Here is a 25,439-nt window from a genome sequence, read left to right as displayed (position 1 = left end):
CATGTATGTGCTTCAAGGGAGTTCTAATTACTCAGAATACAAACATTCTGCTTCTTTGTCTTCAGTGCGATGGAGGAAGTAAAATACAATGTAAACTCTATCTATTGTTTATTTCATAGCTGTTCTATAGCTTTTAGACATGTATTTACTTTGTTTAATTGTAAAGTAAGATATGCATAAAGTTGCTTTTGATCAGAACTAGGCATAAAGTAGGTCTAATAAAATATAAAATATATAGCATTTATAAAATGCAACTAATTTAAAAGAGATAGCTCTGGGCAAGATGGAGTAGCAATTTACTTGAAGTCAGCCTGTTAAAATACTTTCATAAAACTTTCATCTGTACTCACAAGAACTTTGATTTAGTGGTATGTTTTTAGATACAGCAGACCTAGATATCTTTGAAAACTATAAACCAATAATATGTACATGATCATATGACAATCATAATGAGAATATATGTAGTAGGTTTCAGAAAGTTGCAGCAGAGATGAGCTATCTGATAGATTAGAAAATAGAAAGTTGGGGTCACCAGTGAGACAGGTCCAGGGGTAAAATGTTTGCCATCAAAGCATTATGACTTCAGTTTGATCCCAGAATTCATGATAGAAGAAGAAAGTCAACTGTAGAAAGTTTTCTTTTGACTTCCATATACATATACCATGAAACAGGTGCCTACACACACACACACACACACACACACACACACTCACAAATAACAATAATGGTTAAAGTTATCTTTAAAAAAAAAAAGAAAGAAAGAGGGTTTTAAGTTATGCCCAAGCACAGATATTAACAAAAAATGGTACTAAAATAAAGTATTGTTTAAATAGTTACACTTTTTAGTAAAATGCATTGGTTTAAGCATTTTATAATGTTATCAACATATAACTTAACATAACATCCACTGAATTTCTTTATTAGTAAAATTCTCCCACTTAGAAATTTTAACACAACAAAGCTATTGACAAAGTGTGGAGCCCTAAACTTATTCATTATGCCAGCTGGCCTACAAACTCCCTAGAAGATGACACAGAGCCAATTCAGGTGCTGTTGATGGTCCTAGCAAACTTCATCAAAGGCTCTGTAATTGTCAGGCCAGCAGATGACTATGCCAGGTATGGTCTGCATTTGTTCAGTGTCTTAATCTAGTCTCAAACTTTGAATTTGGCAAAACTAAAACCACATTTTGCCAAATACTTTCCTCTTAATTTCTATGCCCATGTGTATTTTCAGTGAAATTTAATCCATATGTTTCTTATTCTTTTATACTTAACTCATCAAATATTTTTCTGTAAGAGCCTTTTGACATTCAAAAGCTTGGTGAGTCTCTCTCTCTCAACTGGAGACATTTAGCTCTTAAGAAAATAACTAGAGGTTCTTAGTCCCTCCTTCAGAATAGGAAGCTGCTTGCCGCCAAGTACCAGTAATTTCCCGGGAATATGAACACTGCATGTTAATCCAATGCCAAATGGACTAAATTTGATTGGAAATTGCAACTGCACAAAAGCACCCATTCTTTCTTAAAGTGGTTTTTTTTAATGTGTCCATACCTACACAATGACAGATATGTTTTAGATCCAATACAATGAGCCTTCCTAAAGCTGACTAGTAAAAGCAGCAGAGATGTTTTCCTCAGCTCTTACCAAGGTGACTCTCAGCAGGACCACTCTTACAAAACAAGCCACTGTGGCTCATTTCCCCTACCAAGTTATTTGGGGGGTGGGGGTGGATTTCTAAACTTCATTTGGAATGAATACCAATAAAATATATTAATTATCAAGAGTTTATAGTTACATGTTTTATTGTAAATTTGTATGTATTTAAACAACATATACTTATAATTTTTAATTTATTATCAGATGCATTCATATAAAACGTTTAGTATTTTCTGATTTTGTGTATGTTTACAATAAATTTTGGGGAGGAAAATAAAAACAATGGTAATTCTTAACATGATCTAACAAATTGAATGTCAACATATAAAGTCAGCACAGAGACACAAAATGAATCCTTGAAGAATTCTAATTAATGGATAATTAAATTGTCCATTCTAGTCTCATTTTGTAGTTCTTTGTACACCAGTTATACCTAATGCATTTAAGCTTGAGGCAAGTATTCAATCTGTACTTACTGGATTATACTGGTTTTATTCCAGTGGTATGGATTATAAGTCATACTGTGATTACCTAAGAAACAATGGCATAGTAAGTCTTATTAAATAAGGCTTTCTTGTCAAAACCACATGAGTTTTTCCTCATAAACTCATTTGGTGCCATCTTTTGATTAGTATAGGTTCTGTGTCTGAGAGACAATTTTCATAAAGGTTAGCATGATGTTTCAGAAGAGGAAGTTATAGTTAACGCTTGTAACCAACCAGAAGGTGCTGTTGGAAAGCAGGCAGAAGGCCGAAATTTTTGTTGAGAGCATATCCAGTCACAAATTCCATCTTATGAGTAAACATCAGACTTGACCACCAACAAAAGCACTATGTTTGGTTTTGTGCCAGCTTCCTTGCCTGAGAATCTCAAGCCAAAAGATGTCCCAACATCTTTTCTACTCAAAGTGGCTAACACTAACTGTTCATCTATCCTCTCCCCAGTGAGAGTTCCTGCTGTCTGGAATTTTCCCTTCTGACAGTTCCACAACCTGAACAACTCTTTAACTCATAGGAGCAGACTCACTTGTGTAGAATTTTGATATCAAGAAAACACATCAGATCATGATTTTCTCAATAGTTGTTAGTGTGTTCATATGTATGTCCACATGTATAGAAGACCTGCCTGGTATTGTCCCTCAGGAAAGATCCACCTTGATTTTTCAAGACAAAATCTCTGGCTGGCCAGAAACTTCCTGAAGATGCTAAGCTGGCTGGCCAGCGAGCCCAGAAATGAGCACGTCTCCGTCTCCCCAGGACTGGGGTTGGAAGCTCAAGTCCTGTGCCTGTACTTTAGGGTTGCTGCTGCTGCTGCTCTGTTTCAATTTGGACTTTGGGAGCTCAAATCCAGGTCTTCAGGTTACAAGGTAGCACGTCACCTGCTCAGCAACTCCGTATTCCAAAGTTTTCATGTCAAACAATGACATTGTTTATAAAAAATTCTGTTCTTAATAAAATTATACTATTGCTCTCAGATAACACCTAACATATAACATATGAGAAAAGAGATTTTTTAAACCAGTTGTCAAAAAGAAAACAAGGGAAAATGGAAAATATTCCAGAAGACCTGAACTGTTTTAGCACAATAAAAAAATGCCAGAAGCGATCAGGAAAGAGTTAGTGAATGAATGCGACAGGCATAAGGTCAGAAACAGATCTAGAAGTGACCTGGGAGTACACCTGCCCAGTCAGGAGCAGAGTCAGGGCCCAGGGTGCCCTTAACTCATCAGACAACTGCGGTGCTAATAACAGGCCATGGAGCCAGGCCACAGTTTCTAGAATATTCCAAAGGTCCAGAAGCTGTTATAGTTAGATAGTTCACCCAAAGCTGCACTGCTCTCCACACCATGGTGTGGCCTTGACAGGCTACAAAGCAGCTGAACTCTTCAGTGGGATAGAGAAGAGAACCGATCGATGCTCATTCAGTGTTCACGGCTGGCAGCAGTGCAACCTCCCATTTCACTAACACTATAATCTTGTGAACTAAGCATGATTCTAAATTAGAAGCCTGTACTACCATTCCTAGACTTAGAAAATCTATTAACCAATCAGAAAACAAAGGAAATGCGCATGGTATCTTCCTGTGCCGTGTTGCTGTTTGCGAACATGCATGCAGAGAGACCTTTGCATAGTAGCATATAGGGAATGTAGATTCTTGGACAAACAAAAATGTGGGGGCCAAGGTTAGTCACACTGATCAGCCTCTTTTATTTTTGTTTCTTCCCAAGGAAACTGTTAATGAAGCATGAGATACTTTGATAGAATTATGAAGTGACAGGAGAACCTCAAATAGTCTGGTCTTAATTCATTATGACAGCACAGATTTTATTAGTCAAGTTCATTATAATCATCCAATGTTTGCATCAAAATTTTGCACTGTTATGACAACCATTTTAAAGTACTGACTCCTGTATTGTGGCTTAGACATGATAAATTCCCACTTCCAGAAGACATCCAGCTGGTAAGACCACTTCAGCTGCCAAAAGGATGCTTCATAATTCCCACATCTGGTTTCGGTCCTCTGTCACAGCTTCATCACTAATTTTAACCCACTTTTTAAAGAATCAGTCTTATTTTTTTTCCCTAAAGTAAGACTGAAATTTTTACCTAAAGGGATTTGTAAGCGGTTTCACTGGATAGGGACAATGTCGTATGTTGATAGCAAGTCTTTGCATTCTCAATGATTTGACATTATGAAAAAAAATTTGGATGGCTTTAAAAATGTAATCCAAAGATATTTGACTTATTTTAAGTATCCATTCTCTGATTTTTTTCCCCTTGATTTATGTCAGAAAAAAATCTTCAAAAACTACTTAGCTTCATCTAGTTTCAAATCAAACCAATATAAATAATGGGTAGAATTACTCACCTGCAGGGAATGTCATCCTAAATTTCCTGTTGCTGACTGTGTAACTGTAAGCATGACTGCTATATTTACTGGAGGCAGTATATACTGTATAATGTTCCTCAAAACCTCATGTAGCTAATGCAATATGATAACCACTCGGGCGCTACTGTGACGTAAAGGATATATTACAATTTTACTCAACTCAAACAAGAAAAAAAAAATTTTTTTTTTTTAAAAAGCAGGAGGCCTTAATGGCCCTGTGCTCCAAACAAATAGGCTGCCTGTTCTACTGAGGTTATATATAAGTTATCCTGAAATGAGAAGAGCTCTGTGTCCTGCACATTCTTCTAGAACCTTGACATGATTTTTCTTTTCTTTACTAGTTTCTTCCAATAGTACTTCCACAGGTCTCACTGCCATGGAGACCATGCTTGTCACTCTGAGAAAGTAAAGTAAAAATAAGTAAATCCAACAGTATAGATTTCCACCCGAACAAAGACAAAACAAGTCCAAGAGATGACAGTTTTCTCCCAGAGAGTTGCTCAGTGTTGGCATCAGAATGTTTTGACTGGATCTAACAGATACATTTAGCTATCAGCAGACAAAGATATAGTACACAGAGCTAGTGAGAAGGTTCTATGGGTAAAGGTCCACTCTGTGCATGTCCCACTACTTCAGTTTGATCCAAAACCCACTTTTTAAAAAGCTGTCTGCAGTAGAGGTGAGGCACACTTGCAGCCCCAGCACTCCTATGCATGCTTGTGAGCGTGGACATAATTGGCTGGCAAGTTTACAGACCGAATATCCTGGAGAACAACACACAGGGATAGAAACAGCGAGAGAGATCCTGCCTCAAAAACCACATGGAAGGAGAAGAATAACTCTGAAAAAGGGTTCTGTCACCTCCACAAGTGCTCTGTGGCTAGGACTGCTGGCTATAGCTAACTAGCTCTCACTCTCAGTCTCTCTCTCACTCTCACTCTTGCTCTCTCCCTCTCTTGCTCTCTCACTCTCTCGCTCTCTCTCACTATCTCTCACTTTTTCCCTGTCTCTCCCTCTTTCTTTCCTTCCGTCCTCCATCTCTCCCCCATCATACACAACAGAGCAAGGGGTCTGTGTGGCAGTAATTCAGTAAAGAGAAACGATGAACAGGCAGGAAAGATAGGAGAGTGTGTTTAGACTCCATGCTCCCACTTTCTGATACCCCCTCGTCATGATTTTGCTGATGTAGAAACCGAGGCCAGGATCTGTAACTTCCCGGCATCCTAGCAGGCCTATAGCCATTTTCCAATTTTCACAAGGCTGGGATACTGACTCTCTGGAAAAGAAAGTCCTTGTGCAGCAAAGCTGGAGCTGAGCAAACATGAGCAGCATGATGACACACTTCCAGAGAGACAGCCAGCACAAAGATCATGAACCAAAGCAACTGACTCATATGTGGTCCATAAATGGGAACTCAGGTTTGTTTGTTTTTAATCTTACAGTTAGTTGTAAATAGAATTAAAATGATACCCATGAAGAAGGAAGAAGAGGAAGAACAATGCCAGAGAAATATAATACCCTTGTCAAATGTACCTGGCTTTCACTAATGTTATAATACACATTATAAACCAAAGAGTGTCAAAAGTATTTGAAGAAATTGGTCATCCATTTTCACTTTGTGAGTAATATCTGGGAATGGGATGAAAAATAATAATGGCCTCTAGGGAAGGTTCGAGAATGAGGTAATTTGCATGTTTCTTCCAGAAAACATTGAGTGTATCCTTCTCTTCTGCCAGGATAATTTTAAATTGTTGGCATCTAAACTTAAAAATCTCTGCAAAGGTTGATCAATGTCCTGGTGCAGCTCTGTATTTATGTCAGTGTGACAGTTTGTTCTGGGCAGTTCTACAGTGAAGTTGGGCAACCATTCAGTCTTTATATTTTTATTCAAGGCTTCATTGAAGAAAATCCTAAAGTTCTGGGTAGACCAGTGTCTTAGATTCTGGTTCTTCTAAAGTTAGAGCAATAGCAACTCAACCAAGGAAGGAAAAATAGCCACTTCTCTGGAGAAATCTTGAATGTTTCTATTATTCCCTCTGTCCCTTCTGTCACAAAATAGTCTGACCTTTCTCAACAACCAAATAAATTTTGTGAACAAATGCTTCTACTTCCATCAGAGAGGTAGGCTGTAGAGTGTATGCCAGTTTCAGCTTAGCTTGATGTATTTTCTACAAGAAAGTAACTACCTATATATCCCAACCACCAGCTGAAGTACCCATTTATGAATGGATAGATTTCAGGAAGAAAAAAGTGTGACAAATATACTGAAACAGAAATGTACAGTGATTTTGAAATGTATAAATAATAATTGAAGCCATGACTTTGAGAATTAACAAGAGGGAGGCATGGGAGGAATTAGAGAGAGGAAAGGGAAAAAATGTGATTGTAATTTCAAAAATGTTATTTTAAAAAGCTACATGCAACCACACTTCTGATGCAGCTATTCTGAGTCACCTGTCTCATTAAGGGTGGCTGAACCATGCTTGTTCTAAGCCATATGTTAAAGACTTCCTGCCCCTGCTCTGAGGCCTCTGCTTGTCAGGGCTCTCATTGCTTGATTCTCATCACTCTACTTTAGGAAGCAGCTCACCCTTCAGATGATGCAACTGTTGTCATGGCTTGCTTTCTCACAGCTCAGCACACACCCATGTCTAGTTTCCATGAGTAGAGAAGAGTGATGAACTCAGCAGTGTTAATCAGAGCCACTGCAACATCAGGACCCTGTCACCAAGAGTTTTATTTAGTACCTCATGCCCTAAAGACCTTTGACACCCATCAAATCATATGGTAGCATTTAAGGCTAATAATCTCAACTGTCATCTGTATTCTGTTAAAAGAGCCTCCCACTGTACTGTGTGTTTTATCTCATTTAACTGTTAAAATACTGAATGCCACTGTCATTCCTAGTATTCCTCTTTCACGGTGAGACCAAAGTCTCATGTCGAACCCTGGAATACAGTACATATGGTGCATCTCAAATCACAGGCTTTCTTCTCTTTTCCTTCAGCTTATAAAAGGCTTTAAGTTTAATTCTGAACTACTGAGGCTGACATTGTCCTCCCTCGATCACTTCCCTAAGGAGCTGTGTCATATTTAACAAAGAGTGCTGAGACTGAAGAGAGCCAAGACAAAAGCCAAGACCAGAGGAAATCAGCCTACCATTTTTTATTGTCGTGTTTTTCTTTCCTTTTCACTGCTGATTATCTTGTATAAAGATGATATGCATAGTCTTGGTTTCATTGCAACTTTCATTGTTCAATTTCTTCCTACGTGGCTTAGGACAGTGACACTGACTGAGTCTTACATGGCTCAACATGCGGACTTGAAGTCAAGCCCTAAGAAGCTTTTATGCTATCTGTCAGATTTTATGGTTCTATGGTTCTATGGTTCTACTTGTTTTCTGGACTCTAAATATTCTACACTTATCAGTGGTCAAAGTTAGCCCAAGAGACACTGACTAAGTACACTGAATGTACAATGTGCTGGTTACACCTGAGATATATGCTATGGAGTCTGTATGGCCAGTACCCCTTCTTCACAATTTAATGTGAGACCTTGGTCACTTTATCTAATGTATTTCTGTCCCAATCCCCATATAAAACATATTCTCATGAGAGATTAATGAGACCATGAATATAAAATGCTTAGAATTGGAACCAACACAAAGTAACTACTAATTGATATCTATTAGGTCAAAATAGGGAAAGCAGTAATCTCTAATTATAGTTTTCATTAGCTGGCATTAATAAGTTTCAGTGTCTTTGTTTCTAAATTACATTGAATTATATGAATTTAATCCACCAAAATATCCACTCAGAAGACTGGTTCAGAAGTTTGCTTAGTTAAAACCAAGCATGGTGACTCCCACCTATATTCTTAGCACTTGGAAGGCTGAGGTGACCACACCACTGTCATTGCAAAATTGTATCAACTTACTAGATCATGTTCTAATGTTTTGTACCCAATCACCAGAGTTCTAATCAACTCAGATAAAAGCTAATGAAGATTCCTCTGCAGGACATGCTCAGTTTCATTACAAAGATACAGCTTGTCTCAGAAATAGAGCTTTACGCTGGCAGACCACTCTCATTTCCAGCTGTTCTCTCAGGAGCCTACACTGCAAACAAGCAATGATCTTCATTCTCTTTCTCTCTCTCTCTCTCTCTCTCTCTCTCTCTCTCTCTCTCTCTCTCTCTCTCATTTTCTTTTAGCTTTGTACTGTGGTTGCAAATGTTGTCATTGCTCTTGGCTAAAACTGTGAGAAGTAAGCGTGTCTCTCTCCCTTCAGCTTCATGCTAAAGTAGCCTTCATGGAAAGGAACTGCACAGGCTGATCAGTGTCCAGTCTCTCCAGATTCCAGCATGGCCACGGGCTCCTGAATAGGTGCATGTGGAGACTTGTCACACCCCTTTTCATCTCTACACTTTTCAAGGGTGATAATATTTATTGGAGTAAAGTCTTTTGTTGTTGTTGTTTCTATTTGTTGACTAATATAGAAACTTTTGTGAGATATAAAAGGATAGTCATTCTAAATTTCATTACAGAAGAAAGATCTCAGGCAGATGTCATGTGCCAATGAACATGTGAAATTTATCCTCAGGACAGTTGCATGAGTGGTCATTGATTAAAAAAAACATAGCACCTACTATGTGTCAGAATTCAGTGCCTAGTTGAAGGTTGAGCAGGATCATTGCATAGAAATGACAAAGAAAAACGTGCTCCTCCATCTCCTTGATCTTGGGCCCTTTTTACTGTGGGGGGTTTATTCATCCCCCTTTGGCATCCCAATTTAAGAATAAACAGGTCTTTCAAGATGATCTTTAACAACTTCCATCTGAGATGTTATTTCCTAAGACCAAAATAATCACATTTTTTGCCTTATGATAAGAGACAGAGGTCATCTAGAAGGAAAAAAATGTCTTTTAAAAATATTTTAGTCAATTCAATTCATTGTCTCTGGTTTTAATTCAATAAGAATAAAAAACTATATATACATTTCAATAAGAAATTTATATATAGGTGACTATCTTGACTATCTATAGTATCAAATTATTCATAGGAGATACTCAAAGTTCACTATAGGATTGCCACAGCTAACTTTCTTTTTTAATAATTTATTGCTATGTGTGTGTTTGTGAGTGTATGTGTACATGTATTACATATGTGTGTATGTGTTGTATATGTGTATGTATTTGTGTGTTGTATGTGCATATGTGTTTGTGTGTGTTGTGTATCTTTTCACATGAGTGCAGGTGCCCTTGGAAGCTAGCGGCATCAGAGCCTCTTGGACTAGAGTTCCCTGTGTTTGTTATCCCTCAGTGTGGGAGCTAAAAACTGAACTCAGTTCTTCTGCAAGAGAAGGACATGCACCTAACCTCTAAACCAACTCTAGATTGAGATTTCTCTTAATGGCATGACACAGATTAGAAAAACAAAACAGTCACGGAGTATGCCAGAAAAACAAGACCCTCTGTGTCAACCAAGCAAGGCTAATGTAGTCACAGAGACTGAAGCAGAAAGAACAGAACCTACACCCTACACAGGTCTGCACCAGACCCTCTGCATATACATGTACATGTACACATACATACACACTTATATTCACACATACACACACATACACACACACATACACACATACACATACACATATACATATATATACTTTCAGCTTAGTTATTTTTATGGGATTCCTGAATGTTTGAAGAAGTGGGTCTCTGATTCCTATGCCTTCTCATGGGCCTCTTTTCCTTCCATGGTGTTGCCTTATCTAGTCTCACTGTTCTGGGTTTGGTTTCATCATTTTATATTTTATTTTGTCCTGTTTGGTTGTTATCTCCAAGAAGCCTGTTCTTATCTAATAAGAGACAGAAAGGGAGTGGATCTGGAGGGAAGGGGGTGTGGGGAAGGACTGGGAAGAATAGAGTGAGGAGAAAAATGTAATCAAAAGATATTGTATAAGAAAAGAATCCATTTCCAAGAAAGAAAAAAGAAAAAAAATAGAGAAAAAAGCACATGGTACAGATGTCAGAGTTCTAAATATTTGCTGGGTGGTGCTCATTTTGTGACTTTATCCTCACACAGAAATCACTATGAAAAAGCACATTCATTTTCTACATAGCGGCACTAACTACTATCACAAGCCCTGAGGAAACCTTTTGAAAACATATTGATTACTCCTGGTATTTGCAAGAAAAAAGTGGGCATACTAGCTTGACTTTCCTGCAACTTGGGTCATTTGATCATCAAATATAATTATATTTATCATATGCATGTCCATGGTCTGGGAATGGAGAACAAATCAATGAACAGCACTGAGGAGAGATAGAGCTATGGAGGTTCTAACTTCTTAAACAAATATCTCATTTGAAAACATACACTAGTACCAGCCAAAGACCTTTTACTACAGGGCACTGGTTTAAATGAGAACAGACCCCAGAGGCTAGTCCACAACTGGTGGAACTATTTAGGAAAGATTAGGAGGTGCGGCCTTGTTGGAGAAGGTGTGTCACTAGGGCTGGTTTTGAGATTTCAAAAGCCTGGTGCCATTCCCAGTTACGTCTCTCTGCCTTATACTTTGTGGATCAAGATGTAAGCTCTCTCAGATACTGCTACCAGCACCATGCGTCTCTACTGCCATGCTCTCTGTCATGATGGTCATGGACTCTAACCCTCTGCAACTGTAAGCTTCCAATAAATTCTTTCTTCTACAAGCTGCCTTGGCCCTGAGGTCTTATTACAGCAATAGAAAAGTAACTTAGACAGAGTGTTCTTTATTCATAGCACACAGGACCTTTTCTTTTTAGTTGATAATCATGGCAAGAGAATAGATCTTTGTGTGAAAATGTCCTTGCTAGCCAAACTTGTGTTGAAAGCGTGGCCAAAATTCTTCCTGTAGATGTCCCTTGACTCACTGTATAATTGATTTCTTATTACACAAGATGCTTCCAAAGATCCCAAGTAAGATTATCTCCAGTTCTCCCAGTTCAATCCTAGATAAGCCTCCTTGTTTCCTAGCTCAGTTGACCTTCGAAATGGGCATGTGGTTCAATGTAACATGAGAAAGAAACAAGAAGGGTGGTCAAATCCAGACGCCACTGGGAGGCTAAGGACCCTTTAAGAGGTAGGGACTAGCTGGCAGATGGCAAGTCTACAGGGCAGGATCTGATTTTCCACTACTCTTTCTATGTCAGGATAACCTTAGAAATCTTGGAGTTATAGTAACTGAATGTCCTCAAGCCCCATTGACCAGCACCACACACTGAGCAAGTCTCCACAGATGTCTTGTTGCACCATGAGATTTTTCTGTTGAGAGTCTGTTAAGGCAATTTCCGTCGGCTATTAGAATTAATACTGTGACAGAAAATTAATTTGTTTTAGTTTTGCTAGAAATTGGTACCTGTTACATAGGAGGCCAGAGGTTATGTTAAAGACTTCTGAAGATGCTGGTCACCTTTGTCAGTGCTGGTCCCTGAGGACAGACTAAGGGACATTCATGTCTAAACCCCAGCCTACCCACTCTTCTCACTGATGCTTCCTCAGGCTGGTCATTAATTCCAAGAGAGAAAACTTGAGAACTGCCCTGAGCCTACAGTCCTCATTCTTGTTCCTCCATATGATAGGTATTCAGGTCCTGTGATATTGGTAGAACAGAAGCACCTGGGTTAAATATCTTCTTTAGGCCATATACAGAACAGGGTGCACATGCAAGCACATGTGTGTGTTCACATGTGTGGCCGCAGACACATGCATATACACACACATGGCTTTTAAAATATTTTTCTATTTACAAACATAAATTCGAAATAATGAGAGGAATGTTAACTTTAGATACCAATTCACTTCATGAATGAAAATGAAGTACAATTCTGAGTTTCCTGTCTTAAAGTACAAACTATGAATGTTAGCAATTTTCCAGGTAACAATATTTGATGGTATGACGGTACTGGGAATATGTTAATCAGTCATAAAATCATTAAACTGCAACTCTGTCCTGTGAGTAGAAATCAGATTATCAAATAGTAACATAGACCACTCACATGAGCTATAAACAGAAACATGTCACCTATACAGCAGTCTCTCCCCTTATTTTAGCAGGAAAGAATTGGGAACAAATATGAAGAGAATAAATTCCTAAGGAAACTCCTACTTTGTAAAACAAACTATCTTTAGTTCTTTACAATATTGCAATATATTCATTATTTCAGTAGAAAAATAACAAAAATCATTTGTATTCTATCAGAAAAAAAAGGCTATGCCCCAGAGCAATAGTGACAGTAAACGCTGAAATAAGAAAATACACTAAGATGTTCATTACTAGACTGGATGAATTGGTACTGCTTTCACACAGTGCAGGCTCAAATGTAAATTATCTTGATTTAAGATGTAGCCAGTAGAACAATAAGGACACTAACACACCTACAAAACTTTCTGCCAATAATTTATCCTGTGTACAAGATATGCAGGGACAGAAAATGAAACAGAGACTGAGGGAAAGGCCAACCAATAACTAGCTCGACTTGAGACCTATCCCATGGGCAAGCACCAATCCCTGACACTATTAATGATACTCTGTTATCCTTGAAGACATGAGTCTAGCCTGGCTGTCCTCTGAGTGGCTCCACCCAGCAGCTGACTCAGACAGATAGACATCACAGCCAAACAGTGGATGGAGCTTGGGGACTCTTATGGAAAAACAGGGAGAAGGATTGCAGGCATGAAGGGGATAGGATCTCTGTAGGAAGACCAACAGAGTCAATTAACCTAGACCTTTGGAGCTCTCAGGGACTGAGCCACCAACCACAGAGAATACACAGACTGGACCTCAGCCTCCCCACACATATGTAGCAGATGTGCAGCTCTTCATGTGGGTCCTGAACAGCTGCAGCAGGGGCTATCCCAAAATCTATTGTCTGTATGTGGGTTATATTCTTCTAGCTGGGCTGCCTTGACTGGCCTCAGTGGGAGAGGATGTGCCTAGCACTACAAAGACTTGATATGTCTGGCTTGGGTAGACATCCAAGGAGTCCCCATCTGTTCAGAGGAGAAGAGGAGGGGAAGAATTGTAGGAGGGACTAACCAGAAGGAAGGCAGTGAGTGAAATATAAAGTGAATTTTTAAAAAACTAAAAAAAAAAAAGAAAAGAAAAGTAGCACTAGAATTAAATCCTATCATCTTTAAATCCTATCATCTAAGTAGACTACAAGTGTACACTCAGTTTTCAAGTTCCTGGATGTTACGGTTTAGATCACAGACACCAGGCTTTATTATGAAAGCTTTCCTCCTCCCCCCCCCCCCCCCCCCAGATAGAGACGCTATGTTTGGGAGACTAAGGACTCTTTAGGAAGTAAGGATTAGCTGGCACAAGTATGTCAGTAAGGATGAGGCTTTTAAAGATTATAGCCCAGCTACAGGTCCTGCCTACATCTCGTTCCCTTCTGTTTCCCACTCCATCGTGAGTTAAGGGTCTTTGATCCAATTCCCACCACAGTCATCTGAGCTGGCCTTCAATGCCTCCCCCGCCATGGTAGACTGCATCCCTCTGAAAATAGGATCTCCACATAAAACCTTTTCCTTTTATATTGATTCTGTCAGGTATTGTGGTCACAGTGACACCAAGGTAACTGATATACTTGGGGATTTTAGAATGTGGGAAAACGTTGTGTTCGTGATTCTTTTTTCTTATGGTACTGACTTTTCTCCTTTGGCTTTTGAGGAGCTCAGAGTCTATACCTTCTTCTAGCTTTCTACAGAACTGGTGAGTATGTAGTGGTCTTTCTTCATTTAATTCTCAGTACTTACCTTGTCTTCCTTGTCTTTGCTTTGGCTGTCCTATGCTTCTATTGAAAGCTGCCTCAAGGGTTTTTATCAACATGTTGAGGTTCTACAGTTAGTTTTTATTAAATAGTGAAGGATGAGGAATAAATACGATTTCATTTTTAAGATTCTTCAGTTCACATGAAATCATGGATTTTTGGAGAGAAGGAGGCTGGGAATTCTTTTAATTCAACACCCATATTAGGAGACAGGAATCAGGAGTTAGTTAACTTACCTCAGACTGATGTGGAGCATTCATCTTGCATCCTGTTAGGTCTTTTCCTTTTGAGACATATCTGTGTTTCAAGTATAAAGTCCATCCAAATCAACAAGTAAGATTCTAGACTGGCTTTTGCATTTTGCACCATTTTCTAAAGCTTTCTACATAAAGAGTGATTAAACATTATGTGCTCTAGGGTCTACTCTCCTCCTGCCAACCAACAGCAACTCTTTCCACAAACTACTGCTCATGCAGCTGCCAAGAGAAAGCCCTTGGTCCCAGGACTCCTGCCAGGAGCCCAGCTGGAGACCATGTCCAGGGTAAACTGTTGCCTTGGGTTATTTTGTCAGGATCTCCACCAGTTAGAATACACTTAACCAGCAGCAAAAGAAAGAAAACTTCCAGAAAGATCAGCTGCTGATGGTCTTGCTAAGCCAAACCACCCTGGCTGAGAAGAAGATGCTCTTAGTCTTTGTTCTGGGCCACAATGGGCATAGTAGTAAGCAGTAGTTCTCCTGGGTCGCTCACTCTAAATCACTTCTCCATCACTGAGTAATTGCCAGGGGTGATCCTGAACACATGGGTCATGTTGTGGTTGATGAATGGACCCCCTTCATGGGCTCTACACTGATAAGACCCGGCAGGTCAGCATGATAGAATGCAGAGGGAGCGTGCCTATGCCATGCAGGTAGCCAGAGATGTCCTCCAAAGAGAGTCTGTGACCTGGAACGCAGTATATTCTCAGTACCCTTACTTTACTGCCAGGATGGCTAAGAGTTATTTACTAGAGTACATTTAATAATCTCTGCTATTATGAATACCAATATTATAGTCTCTAACTTGAAAAGGAGTTTGGAATTTGACTATCAAGCAACTTCAAGAGACTCACATTGGCAAATCTAGTCAGGAAGTTCTTTATGCATTAGAGATTGGGAGAGAACAGGGATATGACATCAGAGATCTGAGCTTTGACCAGCTGTGAGTTCAAGGGAATATAGTAAGAGATTCACTAAGTTGATAATGAATATAAAGATGAATGCTTCACGAATGGTCTAATCAAAGGGCGTGGGTCCTTCCCTCGGCACTAAAACATTGTTTCATGTGCAACAGATTCAGCTTCTTTCTGCAGCTCCTTCCTTCCTCTGGGAAGCCCCCCATCCTTCCACAACACTGCTAGGCTGAGCAGTGACTAAGGAGGCTTGGAATGGTAACACTGGGCTAAAATGCTTCACTTAGTGGTCTGAGTGATATCGATGGATTTCTGTGTGAGGTGTCCAGCATTATTACTTGAGGAATCGCCTTGGTATATTCGGGGTTTACCATCTCTGTACTGTCAGGGACAAAAATTACTCACAGAGAGCAACAGTTACAGAACGAGATAGCTGCCTGTCAATTTTCTGGCATCCTTGCTTCTTTAATTCTCCGCACTATACTCAGAGGTCTCTAAACTGTATACGATTGAGAACAGAAACTACCCATGCATAGTCTCAGTGAAGTGTGGACAGAGCTTCCAGTCTGGTGACAAGGCTAGGATTCTATTAAATTCTTTCTCTAATTATCTTCTACTTAAAGCACCATAAGTAAAAGAATGAGCAGAAGCCAATCCAGCAAGAGATGCTCGCATAGACAATAGTGCCATGAATCTCAGAACCAATGAGAAATTGGCAAATCGACCCTCCTTGGCATGGCCTGTGAATGCAGCCCTTAGTAGTGTCAAAAGTGAGTTTGCTCCCTTCCCTTAGGTAGGCCCTGAGTGACATGCCATTGCTAGCCAGCATCTTCAATCATTTAACATGGGTTGTGACTGAGCTTTGAGAGGCCCTGCATCCATTACAGGTATGGGACAAGTTGAACAAATGATTTGCTGCTGACTTGGAAATACTTACGTGACTTTGGTTATTATCTCTCTGCATGCCTAGGTGGAGCCACATCAGTATTCCTTGCCAAGTCTACTTCAAGACAATGGAAACAATGGGACCAGTGTTTCACTGAACAGGAAAGCCAACACACAAGACAGGGGCAAGAACCTCCAAGTTTATCTCTCATTATCTCCTTCATGTGATGCAATCAGAATCTATCTAAATCCAATATTATACTTGGGGAGGTTTTTGCATTAGCAAGTTGAGGGAAATTGTATTAAATAAAAATAATAGTATGCTACATTACACTCAAGTCACTACTAGTAATTTCTAAATATGAAACATAGTTGGGAACACACAAGAAGCTGCCTGCCCAATGCCAATTCTTCTGCCTTTCTACCTTGGCAGTATATTAGTTTTCTTCAGAGCATTGTACACAGAGAGAGAAAAGGTAGGAAGAAAGATAGGGATAGGGAGAGAAAGAAAGAGGAGAGGAGAGGGAGAGGGAGAGGGAGACGGAGAGGGAGTCATGGAAGGGGAGAGGAAAAGAATGAACTACATTTCCCAGCCTGCCCTGCAGCTGAGCCAGTTCTGTTCCAACAGAGGAGAGCAGTCTTTACTGGCTGGAATTTCCAAGCAAAGAAGTTGAAAAGTGACTATTTAATGAGCATGAGCCCTGCTTGTCACTCTTGATCATGTTCTTGCTTCAAATGTGTGTAGGATGGCTGCCAGTTGGCAACCATCTTGAAGGCACGTGGTTGAAGATCAGACAAGCAACGGCACAGGGGGAAGACAGGATTCCGAGCTCCTAAAACCATCATGTGGCTGTGATGTCAGCAACCAGAAGCCAGTTTCTGCCACTTTTCTATAGTGTGCTACTGTTTTAAGGGCCAGTTATACCCATAGCTATGTTGGCATAATAAAGAAGGTGAACATGCTGGCTTGAGTCACAATCTCTAGTTCTTGCCTTTGGGTGAACAATGAAAACTTTGGCAAATTTGCTTTCTATCTCGTGACCCTGGTTCTTTTTCTCCTCTCTATGAATTGAATAAACAGGTCGGTTTCATTTTATACTTGTGATTTTTTTTTTTTAACAACTGAGAATTTTTTTTTTTTTTGGAATATCACTCATAAAAAAATAAGAAATAGTTGATTTGGACTTAGGAGTTTTAAAATAAAAACAAACAGCAAGAGTGAAAGAGAGAGAGAAATAGGGAGAGAGAAAGAGAGAGAGAGAAAGAGAGAGAGAGAGAAATGCTAGAAATCATTAAGCAACAGATGAAACCTCAAAGAAGTGTCAGTTAAAACAAGTAATGATTTAATAACCATGGTCACTACAAGAAGTTAGCTGGGCATTATGCACACATTTACAATTCCAGTATCTGGAAACTCACAAATCGGAAACTCTCTCCTCCTCTGGGCTGTATAAAGAGACTCAGAAAAAAAAAATGGGAAGGGAATTAGGAGAAAGGAGAGATGAAGGAGAAATGAAGGAAACAGATACAGAGAATAGATAGGGAAGGAAGCATAGAGAAAGAAAGGCAGAAGGAAAGATTTCAGCCCAAATCTGAGAGATTGTAACAATGACTGGGAAGCAGAGGTAGGAAAAAACTCTTCACCTGTCACAGCTCCATTTGAAAAGGAAGTTCAAGAGATTGAATAGACAGTAGGGAAGAAATGAACCCAGCTCAGGCTGCACTAAGGACTCATAACTAAATATTAGCCCATTTGGGACAGCACTGGGTGAGAAGTGACAACTGAGGCAATATTGGATTTAGAAAAAAAAAAAAAAAAAAAAGAAGCTTCCCCCCTCCCTTCTCCACATTCCCATCCCTTTCCAAACTCCCCACTTGTGTACACCACAGTTCTGCAATCCACAGTGATTTAATCCACAGTGGTTGGTCACCTACTGTTCACGTGCTCTCTTGCCAGGGATCTGAGGTATTCCAACAACTATGAGTGTCTTAAGGTTCCTGAGAGGAATGATGCCTAAAGTCATAACTACAACCATAAAGACCATGAAAACTCAATCTCACGCTTATGTGAAGCATTGAGCTACAAGACTATTGAAAACTAAAGCCTCAACAAACAAGGCAAGATAATAAAATCTTTTCCCAGTTTTAAATGTCTTATAATGTTCCATTATAACATTACAGAAAATTGTGACAATAAACTGAGTCCCTGGACCCACATATAAGCACCCACTTCATGCAGAGTGTGGGAGAAAAGAATGAGATCCCCCAAAAAGTGCTCAGTGCTGTGGCATAGCTTTTGACCAGCACCACGGGATTGCACTTGCCCATTTCAGGATATATTATAACTCACATAAGCTTCATCCTGCAAGATATCCAGTAATGAAAAAAGTTAACTTTACAAATAAGTATCACTCTCAGATTCACAGCTAGTCTGTGCATTAGCGAAGAAAATAAGAAAGAATTAAAGATATAAATGTGTATCATAAGAAGTAATGTGTCCCACAATGGCAACCAATTAATTATCATTCCATTCACAAGAATCAAAAAAACTATATGTCTTAAAAAGTCTACAGGAACTCTCCATGTTTCTGTCTGGCAGGTTCCTTCCAATCTCCACCTCCCATGCCCTTTATCAAGCTGAAACAAAATCATCTGGAACGGAAAAAAAAAAAAATCTTTGATAGGCCTTTCAAACTAACCTTGTGAAAACAGATATATGTCCAAGCCTATGGCGACAAACAGTGTTATTATCTTCCTTCCTCTAATATTTAACCAATCTAAACACTCAGGGGGAAAATGTTATCTGAAATCCAGCCACTTTATAGGCATTCACTTGGTCTTCTTTAGACAACTGGCCTAGCTTTGCACTCAAGTATCTCAAACACTTGTTTGAAAAGGCTTTCTCAAGTGCAGAGACAAACAGGAGAAGTGTTCTTTAGCAATCCCTCCTTCCAAGCCTCCAGTGATGCTATCTTCTTGTACTTTAGTGAGGGAAAAGATAAATGTGATCGGCACCATGCCCAGCTGTGTTGTTCTTGAGCTGTGGAATTCACAAAGGGAAAATTCCAAATTCATACATTTATCAGTGGCCAAGCTTGGTAAAGCAAATAGATTTTGTTCTCTTGAGTTTGCTTCAATAAAAGATTAACCTTGAATAGTGCGACATACGTCACTCAACATATTTATGAATAAGGAACATTACCTACCGAACACATGCTAGTGGTATTTATGCATCTTCCCATAGTTTCTATCATACATATTTTCATACATTCAGTACTGAATGAATAATTAGCCTTTACAAAATATGTATTAAAATGCACCAGTGGTTCCTTAAGAATCTTAGGGGGAAAGATTCTTGGGGGCAGGATACACAGTTGGGTTCTTTATATGTACAGGATCGAATTAGTAAACATTAGCCCATGAAGCCGAAAGAGTCATGGCGAGGCTCTGCATTGTTAAGGACTTCTGTAGGGAGGAGAGGGGTGTCATGGTGTCTTACCCCACTCATGACTAATGCTTTGCACCTGTATATGAGATTATTCCCAGTGCACACAAGACCCCCTTTCTTCTGTTTACTTTCGTGTTCTAATTCTATTCCTAGGTGGCCAGGCTGCCATTCTGCTGCCCTCCTTGTCTCAATTAATGCACCATGGCATGCTGAATGCTCTGTCTGCTTAAGAGCACATATTAGTTAATGATTACACAAGAGCTAAAGTCGCTGCACCACATTTCTAACACTCTGAAAAAAAGATCACTAATTTCCCTGTCCCACGTCTTTGGGCATAGCTTTTTTTTTCAAAAAACTCAAGATATTTTTTAAATAGTTATCATCAATGAAACAATAACCTCATTAGCAAATTCTGAATACACTGGACACAGTGTTCTAGTGAAGGCTGGCACAATAAAATCAGAGCATACTGTTGGTACGACAAAAGAATAACATTTACATCCAGGTTCACCTTTGGATTCCTGGCAGCCTTTTGCCAGTTTAGAACATGCCTCTCCATTTGATAGCATCCTGTTCAGTAACAATTCTCCTCATGCTCATGGTCTTAGAGATTCTTAATCTAATCTCACTTCATTCTAAGGAAATGCAGGTTTCAGTAGTTTCTGGCACCAACTGTATTCTTAACAGGCATGACTCTAGAACCCAAAAGCTAATCATCTATTTATTTAGGACACCCTCCAATTATGTGAACACTTTGGATTCCTGGGTTAAACCTGGACTCTGAAAAGTAAGTGGGTTTTTGTTAGGAAGGCATACCTTGCCTTCAAATGGGTTCAAAAATCTTTATGTCTCAATCTTCCTTTAGTAGAAGCTCAACACACACACACACACACACACACATGTGCACATACATACAAGTACACATGCTATAATATTCAAACTCAGTTGACCCAGGGAATAGATGCTGTGTAAACTATTCTTACAGAACCCTTTTAAAAGGAATCATTTCATGTTTTGTATTCAAAACTGACCAAAGAAAATGGACAACAGATAGTGGCTATGAATCCGTTGGCCACAGTTAGACAATGTTCAAGCCTAGAGTTGGGCATCAGACTCTGGTTAACAACTGACTAATCTTTAGCACTATGGGTTGGCATCTAGTAATCGAGCTAGTTACACTGAGCTTATAAAAACTTCAGTGGAGAACCGGAGTAAGCACTCAAACCAAACACACCTTATACACGTGACCAAATAGTTCATCTTCAAGATGACTGAATCCTAGCACATAGAAACTCCACAGATCCTATTTATATATACAAACACATACACATAAACTAAGTATGCTATTTGTGTGTCAAATCACAGTGTGAATTTCACATATGGAAATATATATTTGTCAAGTATTTAACTCAGTACCAGTAAGTTTAGTCATACACCGAGACTTTGAAAACAGAAGTTGTCAAAAGTGTGGTGGCTATTCTTAGTTGTCAACCTGACAACATCTGGATGTAACTAAAACATCTGTGAGGGATTCTGTCCTAATTAAATCATGTGAAGTAGGAAGACCCACTTTTAATTCAGATCTTTTGGGGTAGGAAGATCCACCTTTAACCTGGGCCACACCTTCTGCTGGCAGCCTATATAAAGGATGAGGAAGAAGGAAGCTCTTGCTCTTTGTCTGCTTGCCTTCACTCCTGCACTGGCATAAGAGCCAACTTCTTCAGGAGTCTGAAGACCAGCTGAGATACCTACCCTTGTGGACTGAACAACTAAGTCAATTCTTATGTCCATGAGGACTGATGTTTAATACTCATAATAATTACAACCATAAAGACCAGGAAAAGACAAGCTCATACTTATGGTAAAGCATAAAACAATAAATAAATAAATAAATAAATAAATAAATAAATAAATAAAAATTAAAAAATTGAAAACAAGTTTGAAAAAACAAGATAGTGAAATCTTTATCCAATTTTAATTTTCTATTTTAATTATTCTACTCCATCTATGCTAGGAAAGTGATACCAATAAGTTGATTCCCTAGCCCCGCATGTAAGCACCCACTTTATGAAGAGAGGAAGAAAGTAGTCAGATCCTAAAAGGGTGACCAGCCCTGTGCCATAGCTATTGGCCAGTACCACAGGACTGCAGATGGCTTACTGGTTATGTATCACTCAGGACAATCCAAGTCTGGAAATAACAACTGCCCTCTGTGAGAGCCACTCCCTCACATCAAAGGACTGCCCCAGCAGGGCAGACGCAGGATGTGTGGGCCTGAGCACAGCCACATCTTCACACCATGAAGCCAAATCGTTTTTGATAAGGGCCACAGCCTCATTCCCAGGCCTCCCTCCTCCAAAGCATAACTCGCTCGATGTTAAAATAATCAAAGAATTACCAAACTACGGAGCCAAACAATTGCTTATTCAGAAAGCCAGAAAGGGAAAGGCAGCTGCAGCTCCCCAGTGCTAAAACAACAGCCCCCCAAAAACTACTTTCCTGGTTTATAATTTTTTAATGCAGGCGTTTTAAAACCAGATATTTATTGCTCTTTTAAAATGTCTCACGGTAACATTTTCAGTTCTGCAACAGTGCCACTACATTCCAAGGCCAGCTATCGTACACTGCCCATAAAAAAAAAAATTAACACTACCAAGGCCATTTTTCCTGTGCTTAAGCTTATTCCAATGAAAACCACCCTATAGGCATAAACCTGATATTGCTGTTCACCACACATTAACTCGGAGTTCCTCCGGGTGTGACGCCCAGGTGACTCCTGCGATGCAGATTTCTACAGATCTGGCTAGAAACCTGCATGATTGAGCACCCCACTCATGGCGGAGTACAACCATTGATCTTCTCTTATTTTACCCAATCTGCACTTAGTCTTAGAAGATTAACCCTTTGGCAGTGTGAGTTCACATTACTAAACACAGAAAGAGTCTCTCCTGTGGCTAGGGAAAGTGCGTTAGTTTTCCACGTAGGACCTAGGGACTTGTGGGAGTTTGACATGATTCATGAGAGGTAGAGAGAGAACATGGCTGAGATGGGAGTTGGGGGTGAAGTAGGGGCTCTGCAAGAACGAGCTTATGGAAGCCTAGGGCTAAAGGGAACTTAGACATCACTTCTGTAAGCTTTCAGCACACCACCACTAGTGACAGAAACTGCATCTTTCTTTCTTACTTTTGCCCAAGAGTGTTTACAGGTAACGGAAATAGGGGTGGAAGAAACATGCCTCTAGAGAACAAAATGCTCTATTACTAAAGAAACCTAGAAGGAAACGGAGACAGAATCGGTGGCATGAAGATAGCCTCTGAAACACCCCCTAAGACATTCCTGGTTTACATTCTCAACTCCGTTTTGATGCTAAGAAACTGTCTTAGAAGCTGAGGTGGATGGTGACCATGTGAGGAAAATATGAAGAAAGGATAGCACGGGGCTGGAGAAATGGCTCTTCTGAAGAGCCTGGGTTTGATTCCCAGCACCCATGTGGCATTTCAAACGTCTCTCAGATTCCAGGCCCAGGGAATCTGAAGGTCTCTATGTGTACTAGGAATGCACACAGTACAGTGCATGTGCAGACACAGCACCCAGACACATAAAAAAGAAAAAAGAAGAAAAAGAAAAAAGAAAAGTAGAAGCAAACACTTGCACACCTGCACAGCACCTACAACCTTTTAACACTTGGTGACTTCACATTCAGTGCAGCCCAGCCCGTGAGTAACTTCTTTCTGTCTGTCAATGCAATTTCCCACACCCCATCTCTCACACTTTCCAAATAGAAGGGAAAGGTCACAGGGTGGGTGCCAGATGCAGGAGGTCAGCCCGATCCTGCCACATCTGGTAAGAAGAGCAAGGGGTTGGTGGAGGCGGGCGGGGGGGTGGGGGTGGGGGATTGTGCTGGGGAATTGAGGGAAGAGCTGATTGGGAAACAGAGTGAAGAGAGACAAGCTTCCAGTTAACTTCTGTCCAAGCATCTGCCTCCCCAGCACAGGAGTGAAAATGAGATGGTCCCGTGCAAAGGAAGTAGATAGTTGCAGGCTGCACACCCAAGAAGACCAGGAATTGTAAGTGTGGCGGCGTCCAGCTTGCCTACATGCTGTTCTATAGGAACACTTGAACATTTATAGAAACATTTTCTACGGGATCCCCTGGTCACAAACAAGCCACCTTTACCATTCAGAACATCTATCCCAAGCAAGGGAGCCCTAATCATGCATCTCTGCCCTAGCCTCGTGTACTCCACGTCACAGATTTGAAAGACACAAAAACACACATACTATAGAAGCCCTCAACTAAATTACCTGTGCCTCCTTCGCTGGAGATCCCATCACAAAGAATAACGTTCATCATGTTCTTACATAGAAACCAGCAAGCTGCACTAACAGAACATGACCAGGAAGAGAGAACATAGTCTGCACCATCTACGCTATGACTAGTCAATAATTATCTAGGTGGTATCAGTTGTGTTTTCTGTGCATCCTGGTTGGCCTCTGAGTAAAGAGGAGCAGTGGAGGGCCCGGGAACCCCGCGGTCCCTCTGTAGGAGCACTATCTTTGGCGGCCTGTGTGAAGATGGGGTGTATGCAGCCTGTAATCTACATGTTTACTGCTTTCAAATTTATCCACTTCTGGAGAATAGTTGCTCATCCTAATCACATTCAAAGGCCCCATAGGCAGCAGGAAGTGCCACTTATCAGCAATTTATTTCTTGGAAACGCTAAGGGAAGATGGCTTTGTCCTCATATGCTATCCTGGCTGCATGCAGGAGGCCTCTGTGCAGGAAGTACTTAAAGGTTAACAGGCATGAAGGACCGTGTCACACCTCTCCAAAGCTCTTCAGAGATCAATGAAAATTAGTGTCACTTTAAAATAATGCCTGGTTTTAAGGAAGGAAGGAAGGATATGTGTTTGGTAAATATCACTGCTTAGATCTAAGTAAGCTTGATCATAGAAAAGGGAAAGACACTACAGACACTCTACAGACCTTCATGATGTGCCTTGCAGACTTGGGTATTTTCTCATTTTATGGTACTAGAGTGTTTTTAAATGGAAAATTTTCCAAAGTACCCATAAGCGCCCAAAGAGTTGGACCAGAAGAAATCAAAAGACACACCTCAAAGGCAGGACCTTTGTCCATAATGGACGAGGCCTTGGGTCAGGTATCCTACAAGGAAGGGGGTGGAGGGAAAGAAACATTGAAATAAAATGAGCCTCCACCTTGAATGCAAATTCTGAAGGCAATTAAAATACTGTTTCTTACAAACTAAAGTGTTATTACAGCATAAAGACTGTGAGGCTTTCTAGATCTTCACAAATCTGGAAAAGTGACCTATGACTACATGGCCAAATAGAGTGATCACTGGCCACATATGACTATTTGAACACAAAGTATCAAAATCGATGTCAGTTCTTCATACTAATGCTCAGTGGGCATGGACCAGGGGCAGCACCACATCGGCTGGGTTTTCATCACTGTGAGAACTCTACAAGCAAGCACTGATGCCAAGGTGCATGGCCAATTTTACAGTGAACGTTGATGTGTGACATGCTAAAATATAAGGTGCGGTTCATA

At 40.0% G+C, this 25,439-nt stretch overlaps 1 protein-coding gene across 8 annotated transcripts in view; it reads right to left on the bottom strand.

Annotated features, from left to right (window-relative positions):
- Positions 1-25,439, bottom strand: part of Mecom (MDS1 and EVI1 complex locus) — a 543,989-nt gene that overhangs the window by 156,566 nt on the left and 361,984 nt on the right. The window contains exon 1 of one of the 8 annotated variants that reach the window (XM_076932230.1): positions 24,170-24,188. The exons of the other annotated variants lie outside the window; for them this stretch is intronic. The gene's annotated coding sequence lies outside the window, so the exon portion shown is untranslated. Of the gene's footprint in view, positions 1-24,169; positions 24,189-25,439 lie in introns of those variants that run through there. 8 annotated transcript variants of the gene reach the window in all.

This window comes from Arvicanthis niloticus, chromosome 4, assembly GCF_011762505.2.
Source record: "Arvicanthis niloticus isolate mArvNil1 chromosome 4, mArvNil1.pat.X, whole genome shotgun sequence".
Classification (NCBI taxonomy): Eukaryota; Metazoa; Chordata; class Mammalia; order Rodentia; family Muridae; genus Arvicanthis; species Arvicanthis niloticus.
Note: the sequence above shows the minus strand (reverse complement) of the source record. Positions and strands in the feature narration are given on the sequence as shown.